The sequence below is a fragment of the Schistocerca americana genome, chromosome 4, assembly GCF_021461395.2.
Source record: "Schistocerca americana isolate TAMUIC-IGC-003095 chromosome 4, iqSchAmer2.1, whole genome shotgun sequence".
Classification (NCBI taxonomy): domain Eukaryota; kingdom Metazoa; phylum Arthropoda; class Insecta; order Orthoptera; family Acrididae; genus Schistocerca; species Schistocerca americana.
Genome location: NC_060122.1, coordinates 382,697,269 through 382,716,049, shown reverse-complemented (window position 1 = coordinate 382,716,049; position 18,781 = coordinate 382,697,269).

The window sequence follows — 18,781 nt, the reverse complement described above, 5'->3', positions numbered from 1 at the left end:
GGTATTCTCAGCGGAATCAATGGTTCAGAGTCGCAAGACCCGCATCTGCTGGGGTCTGTATGTTCTGACCGAGTTCTTCTTCCGTGTCTCCCGAACAAGTTGAACCAGGTTTGTTGGGAGTTTCCTATTTGCAGTTCTGGAATTTGTATATACTTTGAATGACGCAAACGCTAAGCGCCAATTTTGAATCGCTAATTTTTCGTGCATAGTCTTTCGTCAGAGCAGCTGTGTCACTGGACGGTGTGTGTGTTTTGTCATCGCTGCTTGCCTTGAGGAGCGTGGGAATTCTATCGTTAGAGTAGTAGTGAGAAAGACGCCGAGCAGAGGACTCGTAGCAATGTCTACATCTACATCTACATCTATACTCCGCGAGCCACCTTACGGTGTGTGGCGGAGGGTACTTATTGTACCACTATCTGATCCCCCCTTCCCTGTTCCATTCACGAATTGTGCGTGGGAAGAACGACTGCTTGTAAGTCTCCGTATTTGCTCTAATTTCTCGGATCTTTTCGTTGTGATCATTACGCGAGATATATGTGGGCGGTAGTAATATGTTGCCCATCTCTTCCCGGAATGTGCTCTCTCGTAATTTCGATAATAAACCTCTCCGTATTGCGTAACGCCTTTCTTGAAGTGTCCGCCACTGGAGCTTGTTCAGCATCTCCGTAACGCTCTCGCGCTGACTAAATGTCCCCATGACGAATCGCGCTGCTTTTCGCTGGATCATGTCTATCTCTTCTATTAATCCAACCTGGTAAGGGTCCCATACTGATGAGCAATACTCAAGAATCGGACGAACAAGCGTTTTGTAAGCTACTTCTTTCGTCGATGAGTCACATTTTCTTAGAATTCTTCCTATGAATCTCAACCTGGCGCCTGCTTTTCCCACTATTTGTTTTATGTGATCATTCCACTTCAGATCGCTCCGGATAGTAACTCCTAAGTATTTTACGGTCGTTACCGCTTCCAATGATTTACCACCTATGGCATAATCGTACTGGAATGGATTTCTGCCCCTATGTATGCGCATTATATTACATTTATCTACGTTTAGGGAAAGCTGCCAGCTGTCGCACCATGCATTAATCCTCTGCAGGTCCTCCTGGAGTACGTACGAGTCTTCTGATGTTGCTACTTTCTTGTAGACAACCGTGTCATCTGCAAATAGCCTCACGGAGCTACCGATGTTGTCAACTAAGTCATTTATGTATATTGTAAACAATAAAGGTCCTATCACGCTTCCCTGCGGTACTCCCGAAATTACCTCTACATCTGCAGATTTTGAACCGTTAAGAAATGTTGTGTTCTTTCTTCTAGGAAATCCTGAATCCAATCACAAACCTGGTCCGATATTCCGTAAGCTCGTATTTTTTTCACTAAACGTAAGTGCGGAACCGTATCAAATGCCTTCCTGAAGTCCAGGAATACGGCATCAATCTGCTCGCCAGTGTCTACGGCACTGTGAATTTCTTGGGCAAATAGGGCGAGCTGAGTTTCACATGATCTCTGTTTGCGGAATCCATGTTGGTTATGATGAAGGAGATTTGTATTATCTAAGAACGTCATAATACGAGAACACAAAACATGTTCCATTACTCTACAACAGATTGACGTAAGCGAAATAGGCCTATAATTATTCGCATCTCATTTGTGACCCTTCTTGAAAATGGGAACGACCTGCGCTTTCTTCCAGTCGCTAGGTACTTTACGTTCTTCCAGTGATCTACGATAAATTGCTGATAGAAAGGGGGCAAGTTCTTTAGCATAATCACTGTAGAATCTTAAGGGTATCTCGTCTGGTCCGGATGCTTTTCCACTACTAAGTGATAGCAGTTGTTTTTCAATTCCGATATGGTTTATTTCAATATTTTCCATTTTGGCGTCCGTACGACGGCTGAAGTCAGGGACCGTGTTACGATTTTCCGCAGTGAAACAGTTTCGGAACACTGAATTCAGTATTTCTGCCTTTCTTCGGTCGTCCTCTGTTTCGGTGCCATCGTGGTCAACGAGTGACTGAATAGGGGATTTAGATCCGCTTACCGATTTTACATATGACCAAAACTTTTTAGGGTTCTTGTTTAGATTGTTTGCCAATGTTTTATGTTCGAATTCGTTGAATGCTTCTCTCATTGCTCTCTTTACGCTCTTTTTCGCTTCGTTCAGCTTTTCCTTATCAGCTATGATTCGACTACTCTTAAACCTATGATGAAGCTTTCTTTGTTTCCGTAGTACCTTTCGTACATGATTGTTATACCACGGTGGATCTTTCCCCTCGCTTTGGATCTTAGTCGGTACGAACTTATCTAAGGCGTACTGGACGATGTTTCTGAATTTTTTCCATTTTTGTTCCACATCCTCTTCCTCAGAAATGAACGTTTGATGGTGGTCACTCAGATATTCTGCGATTTGTGTCCTACCACTCTTGTTAAGCAAATATATTTTCCTTCCTTTCTTGGCATTTCTTATTACACTTGTAGTCATTGATGCAACCACTGACTTATGATCACTGATACCCTCTTCTACATTCACGGAGTCGAAAAGTTCCGGTCTATTTGTTGCTATGAGGTCTAAAACGTTAGCTTCACGAGTTGGTTCTCTAACTATCTGCTCGAAGTAATTCTCGGACAAGGCAGTCAGGATAATGTCACAAGAGTCTCTGTCCCTGGCTCCAGTACTGATTGTGTGACTATCCCATTCTATACCTGGTAGATTGAAGTCTCCCCCTATTACAATAGTATGATCACGAAACTTCTTCACGACGTTCTGCAGGTTCTCTCTGAGGCGCTCAACTACTACGGTTGCTGATGCAGGTGGTCTATAGAAGCATCCGACTATCATATCTGACCCACCTTTGATACTTAACTTAACCCAGATTATTTCACATTCGCATTAGCTAATAACTTCACTGGATATTATTGAATTCTTTACTGCTATAAATACTCCTCCACCATTGGCGTTTATCCTATCCTTGCGGTATATATTCCATTCTGTGTCTAGGATTTCGTTACTGTTCACTTCCGGTTTTAACCAACTTTCCGTTCCTAATACTATATGCGCACGATTTCCTTCAATAAGAGATACTAATTCAGGAACCTTGCCCTGGATATTCCTGCAGTTTACCAATATTACGTTAACTTTTCCTGTTTTTGGTCTCTGAGGACGGACGTTCTTTATCAACGATGATAATGTCCTCTCTGGTAAGCCGTCAGGTATTTTATCGTTTCGCCCAAGGGGGGGGGGGGGTCCCTCTAACCTAAAAAACCCCCGTGTGCACGCCACACGTACTCTGCTACCCTAGTAGCTGCTTCCGGTGTGTAGTGCACGCCTGACCTGTCTAGGGGGGCCCTACAGTTCTCCACCCAATAACGGAGGTCGATGAATTTGCAACCATTATAGTCGCCTAACGTTGGAGCTCCCTATAACTAATAGGCCCGCCCTCTGTGACTGTCGGGACCTTGCCGGAGAATCGGTCACTGGCCCAACAGGCGAGGCATCCTGTGGTGGCTCGGAAACGATGTCATCACCACTAGGAAGCACCCCGTACCTGTTGGAAAGGGGTAAGGCAGCTGCCACGCGGCCAGATCCCACCTTCGCCTTTCGGCCAGGCACGCGCGAGCCCACCACTGTCCGCCATTCACCCTGGAGTGATGGCTGACCGGTAAGATGCTCACTGCCGGAAGACGCAGCGACATCAGGGGTTCCATGCAATTCCAAGGCCACCGAAGTAGGCATAGGTCTCACCACAGTTGCCCCAACGCCACTACGAGCCGACGCCTGCGCCTCGAGCTCGATGAGCCTAACAGACAAAGCCTCCACCTGCCCCCGAAGAGTGGCCAATTCTCCTTGCGTCCGCTCACAACAACCACAGTCCCTACACATGACTATGTTTACCCTACAAGCGAACGGTGTACTCGCCTTATTAGCAGCAGGAAATCGAAGCGCTCTCTCACTGACGGTCTAACCGACGCTGAGCTGTTCTAACCAAACAAACAAAAGCCTGTACGATACGAGGGTCGATAGCAACGGCGATACTGTACACTACACTGTTATTAAAATAAAAGGTTGTGTCTAGTAGGCACTCAAACACGCAATAAATTACAAAAATAAAATAGTAACTACCCAGATAACTGAAAATAAGTTGTACCTGTTTGAAGCTCGTAAAAATGTGTAACAAGCGAACGGTGTACTCGCCTTATTAGCAGCAGGAAATCGAAGTGCTCTCTCACTGACGGTCTAACCGACACTGAGCTGTTCTAACCAAACAAACAAAAGCCTGCACGATACGAGGGTCGATAGCAACGGCGATACTGTACACTACACTGTTATTAAAATAAACGGTTGTGTCTAGTAGGCACTCAAACACGCAAGAAATTACAAAAATAAAATAGTAACTACCCAGATAACTGAAAATAAGTTGTACCTGCTTGAAGCTCGTAAAAATGTGTAACAAGCGAACGGTGTACTCGCCTTATTAGCAGCAGGAAATCGAAGTGCTCTCTCACTGACGGTCTAACCGACACTGAGCTGTTCTAACCAAACAAACAAAAGCCTGTACGATACGAGGGTCGATAGCAACGGCGATACTGTACACTACACTGTTATTAAAATAAAAGGTTGTGTCTAGTAGGCACTCAAACACGCAAGAAATTACAAAAATAAAATAGTAACTACCCAGATAACTGAAAATAAGTTGTACCTGTTTGAAGCTCGTAAAAATGTGTAACAAGCGAACGGTGTACTCGCCTTATTAGCAGCAGGAAATCGAAGTGCTCTCTCACTGACGTATAGTTAAGTGCATCTGTGTTTAAGTGAAATGATTTGTTGTTGAATACTGTGAAACAGAGGAGAAAGATTTGATTAATGATTTAGATTGAAATGAGATGTAAGGATATTAAGAAATGAGTATGAAGAAGAATGAAGGTAATATTTTTTATTTAGTGTCACTGCAGTCGGGCATAGTTATGTTTCATTGTTGAATGAGACATCCGTATCAGGGAACTTCAGATTTTTCATTAAAGATTGTGTAATTTTCACTGTATGGTATTTTTTATGTTGGTCAATTATTTGTCTGACTTTCGTCAGACTAAGAGTTTGATGTCCCTGTTGCCCTTTGTCAATGTTAATGAGTGTTGTAACATGAATTTCGCAAATTAATAATATATCAGATAGTTTAAAACAGTTTGTTACAGGAATATTTCGTTTAAGAGCATTGTCCACATCCTCGATCCAAGTCATTTTTATTTAAAGGAGTGTCTCACTCAATGATATGTATAAAACAGTTTATTAGTGGTCTGAAGCAATGCACTGAGCTCTCATCAACTGTAGTTAGAAATTTCCAACTGGCTCACAGAGAGCGGCAAGGACCGCGTTTCCAAGCAGTTACATTACGAGGTAAGATATTTTTATTTCATGACAATCTTGCTACAACGCACAGGGAGCATTTCATGAATAGCATTATTAATCAGATCAATAGCGCACAGGGACCACTTTGTTTACTTAAAGAGATTAATAATAAAGTTCAGGATTTAATCGGTTTGCACATATTTTTAGAAAGATTGTTAAACAGGGCCATATTCATAGTGTATTCTCGCAATTAGATATATTTGGTTTCTCTCGCAGTTAGAAATACTAAAAGTCAGCCAAAACGAAACAACTGCAAAGTTACAACAACCAGTACTAAATTGCAAATGAAACGAAAAATTAAAGGAAACTTTCAGAGTCTTCCTAATGCTTCCTTCCCCTACGCACAAAACTCCCGCGTAATATCCCGCACAAACTTTACTCCACCAACGGGGAGGTTTGCCCAAAGATTGACCTATGAAATTTTAGAAATGGAGCTCCAGCAACCCACCTAGCAGATATTTTTAAGCCACCCAATGAGGTGCTTTCCCACGTACTGAGAGAGATATTTCGTGTTTACGTGGCTTTGACTATGGGTGGCGCCATTTCGCCCCCCCTCAAAAGGAGGAAAACGCTGACAATTTCTACCACATAGCTTTCCCACATGAAAATGACGAGATCACTATCTTTCGCCCAGAACGCCTTCCTCAAATTTTCTCAGAAAATTTGACAGCGAAAAACGCACCACCATTTCTCTTTAACAGCAACAGCTGCTTGTAAAATTATTTTTCATTGGCCGAAAGCACAACATTGTTCCCAAACCAGGCCTTTTAGTAAGTCTCCTCTGCCGTGCCGGATGAAATTCTCAGTCCTGAGGACTTGCAGCCAACACGCGACATCCAAGCACCCCCGTGACAAAGTGACGTAAGCGACAGATCCCATATGATGATAAAAGGTCAGAGTACTGACCTGTACTAGGGTAGATCTCGCTTTAGAAGTCACCCTATCCCGAGAGACATGCCTGCCTTCCGCGGACGGCCTTCCAGGCCGCCTCTTACGTGGTTCATCCATTTCTTCTGCGAAGACGTTCATCTCAGTCAATAAAGAAACATTCAGTTAGACAGACAGTGCAGGAAACGTTTCTGTGTCGCCGACTGAGGACAACAGACAGGTAGTAGGTAAGAGCCAATAAATGGAAATCTACCGAGGATGCGATAAATCACACAATGTAAATGTCGTGTGTCTAGGGCCTGCCGACGGATAGACCGTTCGCAGGGTGCTAGTCTTTCGATTTGACGACACTTCAGCGACTTGCGCGTCGATGGGGAGGAAATGATGATGATTAGGACAACATAACACCCAGTCCCTTAGCGGAGAAAAACTCTGACCCACCCGTGAATCGAACCCGGGCCCGAAGGATTGCAATTCTTTCGAGCTGACCACTTTTTTTTTTTTTTTTTCGCTTGCAAGTGCTCTACCAACTTTTTTTTATACAAACATAAACTGCTTCTAGCATTTTTTTTTAAATATATAAGACGATAACTTTATAAAATAAAATTTTCTGGGAAACGTAAATAAGTGAAAAAAAATAAAATAAAATATCCTTCTTCTGTCAATACAAAACAATAACGTTCTACGTTCCTCTTTTAGGCGCGCACCTCACTAATCCCGTCATACCTCGCGTTGGTGTCGGGTACGTCTTCACGTGTGTTTGTGGATCCTCTCCACTGTCCTGGTCCTTTCGTGTTCTGATACTTATAGACAATAATTACATTCTCCTACCCGGGACACCCCAACTGGGTGGGGGATCAAGCAAGGCACTCCCTAAAAAATTTGCGTAATATGTTCGATATGTCTCATAAGCTGTGAGTGATGTTCCTGTAGTAAGGCCCAAAAGTCAAGCACATTCTTACTGCCGTCTCGGAAAAGATAACGCACAGTCAAACTTCGAATCCAAGTCACTGCGTTTGTCTTCGTTCGGGGATAATATGTCCTATCTGGGAGAAGTAGTGTGCGTGGTTCTATTGTTTGCGGCCCCACCCGAAGGAGGAAGGCGATCATTTTTTTGACCAAACACCATACGTCCGCCGAAGGACCGCATATCAGGCGATGCTCCTCAGTGTCTATAACATTGCACTGCGGACACAGTGGCTCGTCCGCCATATGAATTTGATGCAACCTGGAACGAGTCACATATTTCCCATTTACCACCTGATACCACAGTGCGCGCGTTCCCGTATCAAGGTGTGGGTGGTGCACTGTACGCCATACCACTGACCACGTAACTGTTGGTTGGCGGCGCTCTACGGCGTTATTCGGCCGTCGTCGAGTCAAGATGTGATATATATCACGAGCCGTCGCCGTCCTGGTAGTCGGTAGTTCCATATGTACATAACTGTGTTCCACAAAGATGGTTCGCATATGGGCAAGCGATGGTGAGATGTGAGCCACCGCTACCGGAGCCGAAAGAGAAGTTGGAGCGAGTTCGTCTATCAAGCTGCCCGTCAGACTTGTCTGGTGTCGTGTCCACATCTTTATCATTGTGGTTACATAAATAGCCACTGCTCGGTCGCGTACGTGGACGAGTCCAAGACCTCCACGACTACGAGGAAGGGTGAGGGTTTCGTATCCTACCTTAAAAAGCAGACCTGTGCTCACAAAATATGCTAGTGCCGCCAGGATTCGGCGGGCCAACACCACCGGCATAGGAAGAACCTTTGCCAGGTGGGGGATGCGAGAGGCTAGATAAGTGTTGGCAAAGGTGACCCGTTGTATCATATCCAGTGCCCTTAGCCTGTGACTTCGGACACTCGCACGAATTGTTTGCAGAAGATGTCTGTAACCCAGTGCCGCCGTGCGTCGAACGTCTGTAGTGACGATAATTCCTAGGCATTTCATCTTGTTGATCGGCTGTAATGGTGCTACAGTTCCTGTCGGGAGTCCTCTCCCGATGTTCATCGCTCCTGACTTTGCCATGTTCAGGCGACTTCCCGTAGCCATACAATACAAATTAATCCAATGCAAGGCCACTCTTGCCTCGTCGCCTGACCTTGCTAAAAACACTAGGTCATCTGTGTATGTTCCGCATATAAACGTGTTGTGCCTTATCGTCATTCCTTGGAGTCGATTCCGGAGCCCGCAAAGCAGCGGCTCGACAGCGATGGCATACAATATCGTTGACAGCGGGCACCCTTGTCTGACAGATCGTGAGATGGTGATGGGCCCCACCAAGCGTCCATTGATGAGCACTTTGGATGCGGCTCCGTGGAGTAGTCTCATGACGACGGTGACATAACTTTCCGGAAACTTCATTTTCGTCATCACGTTCGTGAGATAAGCATGACTCAGCCTGTCAAATGCGCGATCGAAGTCTATCGATACCAATACACCCCAGAGACGACATGTTGAAGCCAGTGCGATAACATCGCGGTAGTCGCTGAGTGCCGTTTGTATATTGCTAGCTCCTCCTAGCTGGGTTTGGTCGAGTGAAATCACTTGGCGTATCACGCCTTTAAAGCGTGTTGCAAGTATCCTGGCGTAGATCTTGTAGGCCGGTAGGCCTGTATCCCTGTGCCGCCAGATGGTTTGTGGATGGGGATGATCATTCCTTCCACGAAGGAGGGTGGAAGAGTCACGTCGGGAGACATCAATTCGCAGTACATGGCAGTCCATCGTGGAATCATGAGATCTTTAAATGTACGATAGAACTCTAACGGAAACCCGTAGGGCCCCGGCGATTTGTGCGATGCTCCCTTATCAATCGCTTCCATTACGTCGTCAACTGTGATTTCACCTGTTAACTCCAGGTTGGCCGACTCGTCGAGAGACGCGGAGAGCGTTCGTCGGACCTCATGAAAGGCTGCCTGATCGTGTTCCGCTTCTTGATAGAGATGACCGTAGTGTTCCACGAAAGCGTTGGCAATGTCTTTTTGCGTTGTCATGCGGCGACCATCTGGCAGTACGACCGTCTGTATTAAGGTTCTGCGGCTACGTTGTTTTCTCTGATAACGTGATACATCGACGGGGATTCTCCACGGACTCGTTGAAAGGCCCTTGCACGGATTGCGACACCCTCCAGTCGGCGGCGGGTTATGGAAATTATTTGGGCCTGTGCTCGTTTTATACCAGCACGACGCTCCTGTGAAGGTGCTTGTACAGAAAGTTCGCGCAGCATCGTGAAATAAAATTCCGTCGTGTATTGCCTCCACATCATCTGCTCTCTTCCGTATGCATTTAACGCTCGGCGCAATGCAGGCTTAACGCATTCCAGCCACCACTGCAACGTCGTCGGATATGTCGGGAGGCGTCGTTCACACACGTGCCAAGTGTCGTCGACTAAGTGTCTGCACTCAGGTTCCCTAAGGTGTGCTGTATTCAGTTTCCAAACACTGCGACTCCTCCACACTTGTTGACGACTCAGGGAGACCGTGCATATATATGCTATGTGATCTGAATAGGCGACAGGCCACAATTCCGCATCGAGTATCGCAGGTTCGAGACGACGTGTTACGTAAATGCGATCGAGACGACTTGCAGAGTGACTCGTGACGTAGGTGTATCCACGTCTGTCGCCATGTATCTTCTCCCATGTATCAATGAGATTCATGTCCTGTATGAGTTGCCGCAGCTCCGGGCACGAAGTATAACGTGGGTGTTGATCTTTTGGTGCGAGCACGCAGTTGAAGTCGCCTCCAAATAAGACATGTTCATACCGACCTAAGAATAGTGTTGCTATCTCCTCTGCGTAAAATCGGGATCGGTCGCGCCGTCTGTCTGACCCCGACGGTGCGTAAATGTTAACTACCCGTACTCCCAGCACTGTGAGCGCCAGTCCTCGCGCTGACGGCAGGTACACTACGTCCTCGGCTACTATGCCGCTACGTAGAAGTATCGCTGTTCCGCTGACGCCGTCGGTAGTGGGTGTAATGTACGTATCGTACTCATAGAGGTCGGGGAAGCTCTCAACACATACTTCCTGCAGCAGAACGATGTCGACTTCTGACGCATGCAACATGTCTCGTAATAATTGCAATTTGACAGGCGTTCTAATCGTATTAATATTAACAGAGGCCGTTCGATATGCCTGCCGCTGGTCCTCAGTGCGTAAAGCGCACATGAACGCTTATGTTAATTTGTGTGCTGCTGCCCGGTGACATGCTGTCCGTGCGTCAGTCTGCATCTTCTGCGCGGTTAACATCCGGTGGACGCAGCACTCGCCATGGCGGGTGCGTCGTCGGTGTGGGGGTCAGTATCGGATTCGTCGGCCCAGTTCCTGTGCTGGAGGTCCAGCTCCCGTCGTGTCTCTCCGGCCGGGCTGACCGAAGGCTGTGGCGTTGCTGCGGTGGGTGGAGGGACTCCTTCCGTCGGCTTTCCGTCCGGTGTGTCTGTATTTAACCTCTGTGTAGCATGATCCGCGTCGTACTGCTGTGTGGGAGGTAGAACCTCCCGTTGCGCATCCGGATGCACTGTATCGACGTTACACCCAAGTTCGTCTGCCGTGGACTGCAGTAAGCAGGTATCCGACGGCGCTAGTCGTCGTTTCTTGTGGCGCTTCGGCGATCGTTGTTTGCGCGTGTGCGCCTCCGTATCCGAGTGCGGAAGTGACTCCCGGTGCTCAGGGACGAAAGCAGCTGTCGGCACAACAGCAGGATCAATTTCCATTTCTCCTACCGATCCTTTCCGCTCGGTGAAGTGCGTTGTCGGCGCCGGAGCGGCAGAGGTGTGCGTCGTTTCGTCACTGGAGGCGGTCTCTGCCGCAGTCGATTGCCGTAAACTGTCAGGATTCTGTAGCTGGTGATTCTTCGGGATGGGATCCGTTCGAAACGCGTCCGCATACGTTAGTGGCAGCGGCGTCAACGTGGACGGAGGTACGGGTTCGCCGTTTGGAACTTGCGCTATCCTCCTCTGCATACATTCGGAACGGACGTGGCCCTCTTTCCCGCAGCCTGAGCATGTTTTGGGTTGTCCATCGTATATGACTATAGCTCTGCATCCGCCGATGAACAAGTACGAGGGTACATGTTGTGTCAGTTCTATTCTGATTTGACGCACCCCATTGAGAACGGGGTAAGTCGTGAAGTTGGACCATTTTTCCTCAACGTGGCTAAGCACTCTTCCATATGGGCGTAAGGCGTCAACGACCAAGTCAGACGGAACCTCGAAGGGAAGTTCGAAAATACGCATGTTTCGTAAGCCCAGTCCTGCATGATCAATAGTGACTTCTCCAACATGTCCATCAGAGTGACGAAATTTGAGTCCATGTTTAGTATCTCGGATGATTCTGTCACATACTGCATCGTTAATCAGCTTGACGTAAACATCACTGCTCACTATGGAGAGGTGGATTCCGATAAGTTCGTTGTAGTCGAGTTCGTCCCGTAGGAACCTTTGTATTTCGTAGGCTTTCGGTCGCGCATATTCATTCGAAAAACTAATCTTGAGAGTCGACTTTCGGTATGCATGTGCCATTCTATATCGAGTCGCCTAAACGCACGAGTTCGCCGAAGAGGTAAACAACTGCGCGAGCGCGAACTTTCCCGGCAGGGACGTAAACAGACTGCGCCACTCAGCTATCGGAAGCGGACAGTCACGCAATGAATACTGTAGACAATTCATACAAGAAATGTGTTATAGGCATAATGACTGATGTAGCTGGGGCGTTCGATAATTTGTGGTGGTCAACCTGTTTACAAAAAAACTGAAACAAGTGGATTATCCCATGCGTCTCTATAAAAATCTACGAGACCTTTGCACGTACAGACAGGTGCGATTATAATGTCCTGGAAAGAAAATTATCAAAGATATCACCAAAGGATGTCCATAGAGCTCTGTTGTCCAGAGTTCTGACATGTTGGCGTAGAGCCTTTACTGAACCAGTTTCACAGTATAACAAACATCAGAGGCTGCATCGCCTACGCAGACGATCTGCTAATTACGGTATCTGCCAGGACAAGGGCTAAGTTAGAGTTCTTGAAGGACTAACTGAGGGTGCGTAGAAGAAAAAGAAAACATTTTATATGTTACTAAAAGGAACGTTGTCAAGAACGAGAAAACACACAATCAGAATAAATGACCGACCTGTGAAAAACAAATTAGTATATCATCGATGAAAAGTGAAACTTCTGCCAGAGAGGCACTAAATTCCTAAATAAAATATCAATACAGAGAGGGTGAGACAGTTGGCCCTACAACTGCTGCTAGACCGTTAATAGCCACTAAAAGTAGTGACAATACAGAGCCCTGTGGGACCCCATTTTCCTGGATTGGGGGGGGGGGAGGAACTATGGGTGGCACGAACTTGAAGTTGTCAGTTGTCACGAAGTGCAATAATGATGTACCACTGCTATCTTACTCGCTGTTGTAAGCTACGCGTCAAGCTTTGGGGGTCCTAGAGCCAGAAAGGTAAGGAAGGCACAGGCTCTACGGCGAACACAGAAGTGTCATCCCGCGCCTGACAGGCGCCTATAGAACAACACCGACTGAGGCGCTGCTGATGATTTTAAGCTTGATACGCTAGACTCAGCAAAAAGGAAAGAGAAGTGCACAATATTGACTCATTAAACACGAGTTTGATAAGAAAAAGCAGATAGTGGGGCAATAGCCGTATCGAATAAGGAAGTAAAGGCATGCCTTGATAGAGAATGGTAAGAAATCTGGGGCAGTGCAGAAACAGGGAGGTGAACCTACCAGTTGCCTCCGAACATAAAAGAAAGAACAAGAATTACATACTTCCTTCCGAACAAGGAAAGTATAAACTACCTGTAGGGAAATGGTCCATATCCGAGCAACTTACTAAAAACCCAGCAACGCACTACAGACACTTATGAGTGTGGAGCAATTGGCAACCCGGATGACATCGTCTTGGAATGTGCCGTTACACAAGATGTTACAAAATAGAACAGTAATACATTTGGTAATGCAACAGCTTATAATGTAACAAGAAATGAGGAACCGTGGCATAAGCTGAGCTCGCCGGAAGCTAAAAATATCAGCTTATCAGTTGCAAACCTACATGGCTGTGAGACAACAAAGAAGAAGCCATGCATCATGATAACGAGACACGCCACACTAGGACATCCACCTGCAAGAGCCTTCTGGAAGCAGTGAGAAGACAAGCCTCGTAGAGGACCAGGAAGGACTTCCTGCGACACTGACAGCCATCTCCCAAACTCTACACCCTGGGTGGCAAAGCAGCGCAGCCCCTGCGAATTTTGAGTTGCATCTCAGCGCGCCAGGGACTAACCATTCAGACAAATGGGAAATCAAACTTGGTTCTGATACCAAGTACGGAAAGGTAGTGTAAAATGGTTCAAATGGCTCTGAGCACTATGGGACTTAACATCTGTGGTCATCAGTCCCCTAGAACTTAGAACTACTTAAACCTAACTAACCTAAGGACATCACACATATCCATGCCCGAGGCAGGATTCGAACCTGCGACCGTAGCAGTCACGCTGTTCCGGACTGAAAAGGTAGTGTAGCCTAGTGCTGAGTAGTGTAGTGTTGTATAGTAGTGTAGCCCAGAATCGTAAATTACAAAATTTATTATCTACCAATAATGTATGGTGTTAATAGAGAACTGGCGTGTGCATTCGGGTTTCCTGATGAACAGAAGATATCTACGCGCCAAATAAACAAATGGTAGAATGTAGATTTTTTTATTTTTTAGTTATTATTTTTCTATTTACATACATATTCTAAGTAAATTCTTCCCCCAAAAAAAGCATAATGCTTAGTTATTACTAACACATTTGAAATTATGTTAAAATATTATATGCTAAATTCATGCCAATTCCTGTGCAACATTCGGTCTGTTCTGTTATATAGATAACAGACTAAAAGAATACAGTAAATAAATAAATACATAATAAAGAAATAGACAGAAAAAAATGAAATAAAATGGGTATCAGTGGCTCGATCCTTCATGACACTAACAAACAGACTTCTATAAATGGGCTCAATAATTAAACCTTATCAGCCCAAACTTTGGCTGACGCGTTGCAATACGTCTTTATTTGAAAAGTCGTTTACGGCAACTGCCATGACCATATCAAAAATTAGAATTGCAAATCAAAATTCAGTGTCATTATCAATAAAATCTATGCCTAATCGTGATGTCAACTCAAGTTAGGTCCCAATTAGGCTATAGATTTTATTGATACTGAAACCGAAATTTGTTTTAGAACTTCTAGCTTTTGATTTGATGGTGGTAGTAACCGAAACAACGTTATAAGTGAAGACACATATTAAGCTATCTACACAGTTCTTTTACACACAAAAAAATCTTCTTTTGCACGGAAGAAAGCATACTATGAAGCCATAAAAATATTTCAACACTTTCCTTGCGATATGAAGGTGCTGACCGATAATTAAAACAGTTTTAGAAACAAACTGCAGTCATTTCTATTTGACAGCTCCTTTTAATACGTTAATTAATTTCCGATTACTTGGTATCGGTAAATCGTAGGCTTACATTTACAAGTCATTGAAGAATCAGAATAGTAGTGTTTAAAGTTCTGTCGACGAATGGCGGGAAAAAAGCTCTAACTGGGGCAGAATGGGGAAGAACAACTTAAAGAAAGACTAAATCTCGATGGTTGGAAGGAGATTTTAATCGCCGTCCTCCCAAATGCGAAACTACTAGCTTTTCATTGCGGCTACTGGTTCGATGATTCAGATTGAAGTACAAATAAATCTATAGAGATGGTCAGTATATAACCATATTTTCACTGAGGAATTTTACTATATTCGTGAACTTACTGACACATTCTACATGGCAGCGAGATGTCGAAAATACACTGGTGTGAACAACTTAGGGACGAGATTAACTTTCGCACGATATGCCACTGCCAAATAAGATAGTTCGATGAAACTTGGACTGCAGACAGAAAGAACTGCTGCAGTAGAGTACAGAAGGCAGCTGAGAGCAAAGTGAAAGGAGAGCAACAGAAATGGCTGATTCAGAGACAATAATGACACTGGGTGCTTCATGATGGTCCCTGGACAATACAAAAGGCGGAACACGGAGTATAACAGGGTATGTGACCACCACGGACGGCAAAGCTTTCTCTGTAATATGATCCCACGCTGACCACAAGGGCGGTAAGGAGTTCTACAGCTGTGGCGTTCCATTCCACCACAAGAGCGATTGATAGCTGCTAGATGGTCAAGCGCGATTGACAGCTGCTAGATGGTCATTTGCGCATGAAGACGTGCTGCAGTACGTCTTCCCAACACATCCCACACTTGCTCGATGGTGTTTAAGTCGGGAGAATGGACAGGGCAGTCTAATCACCAAATATATCATAAAAATGAAGTCAGAAGCGAATACACTCCTGTAAAGACGCACCTGGGGATGGAGAACAGTGTCGCAATCACGCTGGTGTTGGGTGTACCGTGTTAAAAGGTCTGGAGGTCAGTACGTCCAAGCAAATTTCCTTCCTACACCATAATAAATGAACCACCAAACCGATTATGTTCGACAACGCTGGATGTTGAATCACATGCGAGACGAAGGAACACAAATCCACCAAGGAACGTCGTCGAAGATTGTCATTTTTTGTGAGCCAGCGTTGGTGGTGTGAGGGTATAACGTTATATGGGCGTACAGAGCTCCAAATATTTCGTTACCCTCACTGGTCAATGTTGTTGTGACACTGTACTCCTTCCTTATGTGCCTCTTTTCAGGAGTACGTTCAGCCTTGACTTTATTTTTGTGGAAGATAATGCGCGACCGCATCTAAGCGCAATTGGAAGCAACTCCTGGAAAGAGAGGACACTCGGCGAAATAATGCCCCTGCCAGTTCCCCCAACTTAAATTCCACCCATGATGTGTGACGTGCAGCACGTCCACATGCACCGACAGTCTAACAATTGCTAGAATCGTTGTTGGAGGAATGGAACCCCTGCCACAAGAACTTCATTCCGGCCTTGTGGCCAGCGGAGGAGCACGTTACAGAGCATTCACTGTTGTCCGTCGTAATAACACACCATATTAAAAACCATGTCCTGCTCTTTGTAACGTTTAGGGAACCATCATGAATCGCGTTTACTTCAGTATAACTATTTGTTTTAGTCTATAGTCGCGTGAATCCTGCAGGGCTGTCCATAAATCCGTAAGAGTACGAGGGGTTGGAGATATCTTCTGAATAGGACGTTGCAAGGTAACCCAATTGTGCTCAATGATGTTCATGTCTGTGGAGTTTGGTGAACCAGCCGAAGTGATTAAGCTCAGACGAGTGTTCCTGGAGCCACTCTGTACCAATTCTGGACATGTGGGGTGTCACATTGTCCTGCTGGAATTGCTTAGTCCATCGGAATGCGGAATAGACATTAATGGATGCAGGTGATCAGACAGGATGCTAACGTACGTGTCAGATGTCAGAGTCGTATCTAGACGTATCAGAGGCCCTATATCACTCCAGCTGCACATGGCCCAAACCATTGCAAGAGCCTCCAGAAGCTTGAACAGTCCCTTGCTGACATGCAGGGTGCATGGATTCATGATTTTGTCTCCATACCCATAGATGTCCATCCGCTCGGTAAAATTTGAAACGAGACTCGTAAGACCAGGCAACATGTTTCCAGTCATTAACAGTCCAATGCCGGTGAAGACGGGCCCAGGCGAGGCGTAAAGGTTTGTGTCGTGCAGTCATCAAGTGTACATAAGTGGGCCTTCGGCTCCGAAAGCCCATATCGATGATGTTTCGTTCAATGGTTCGCACGCTGACACTTGTTGATGACCCAGCATTGAACCTGCAGCAATTTGATGAAGGGTTACACTTCTGTAACGTTGAACGATTTTCTTCAGTCGTCGTTGGTCCCGATCTTGCACGATCTTTTCCGGCCGTAGCGATATCGGAAATTTGATGTTTTACCGGATACTCGATATTCACTGTACATTCGTGAAATGGTCGTACTGGAAAATCCGCACTTCATCGCTACCTCGGTGATATTGTCTCCCATCGCTCGTGCGCCCACGATAGCACAACGTTCAAATCACTTAAATCTTGATAACCTGCCACCCTAGCAGTAACCGATGTAACAACTGCGCCAGACACTTGTTGTCTTATATAGACGTTGCCGACCGCAGCGCCATCTTCTGCCTTTTACTTATTTCTGTATTTGAATATGCATGCCTATAGCAGTTTCTTTGGCACTTCAGTGTACATACAACAGCCAAATATTAAAAGTAAACTTACTCCCGTCCGGTAGTGATACAATTTCTTGTTTCATCAAGATGGACGAGCTGTTAGAAACATCATTTTGTGAAGTCAAATTCGCAGAATATGGACCTGTCATCCAACTCGATCGAAACTCGCGTCACCACTTTGACAGAGTACACTCATCAGAACGAAAGTTGAAGAATATAAAATTTGTAAACAAATATTTTCGAAGTAATAACGTCAAATTAAGACACCAACGACTTACTGCTACAATTCAGTAAATGGAAGAACTTCCACTGAGATCATTTCTTCGGCTACATATCTGCGAGTAATGTAAATCGGCAGACTGTCATTCACAACATGAGATTCGTACTAGCAAACTATAGAATAATTCAGGTAGTTAAGTCCCATAGTTCAAATAAATGGTTCAAATGGCTCTGAGCACTATTGGACTTAATATCTGAGGCCATCAGTCCCCTAGAACTTAGAACTACTTACACCTAACTAACCTAAGGACATCACACACATCCATGCCCGAGGCAGGATTCGAACCTGCGACAGTAGCGGTCGTGCGGTTCCAGACTGTAGCGTCTAGAACCGCTCGGCCACCTCGGTCGGCCTAAGTCCCATAGTGCTCAGTGCTATTTAAACCATTTAAAGCCGAGTATTACGAGTACGTGCCCATTGGATAAAGCGGCGGTCCCAAGTAAGTATAATGCGACATTCGTATATCGGTATGCGTTGACAGGAACATCAAAACAAGTACTCCAGAAGCGACATGCATGCTGCCCTAGCCCGCACTGACTGCTGCCGCCACACAGCAGCGCTGCTCAGTCGCTGCTGCAGTACTGGTTACTCGCCGTGTTTCGATGTTTATGTTAACACATATGGATAATACGAATGTCGCATTAGATCAATTTTGGACCACTGCTTTATCGAATGGGCACGTAAAATTTTGCTTTAAAAATCATATTATTTGTAATGGGAGACAAACCGACGCTTTTCGGGGACATTGGGCTCACATGAAAGACGTAATGAGCAGTATTTATCTGGGATGACTGAAGCTATACACTGCAGAAATTGTAAATATCTGTCGAAACGCCAGAGAAAATGTGCCTGACTGCTCGTAGGGTCCGCCCCGACAGCTGAAAGTTAGCGTGACGGACTGCCGTCCTAAGGGGCCCGGGTTCGATTCCCGTCTGGGTTGGGGATTTTCTCCGCTCAGGGACTGGGTGTTGCGTTGTCTTCATCATCATTTCATCCCCATCCGACGCACA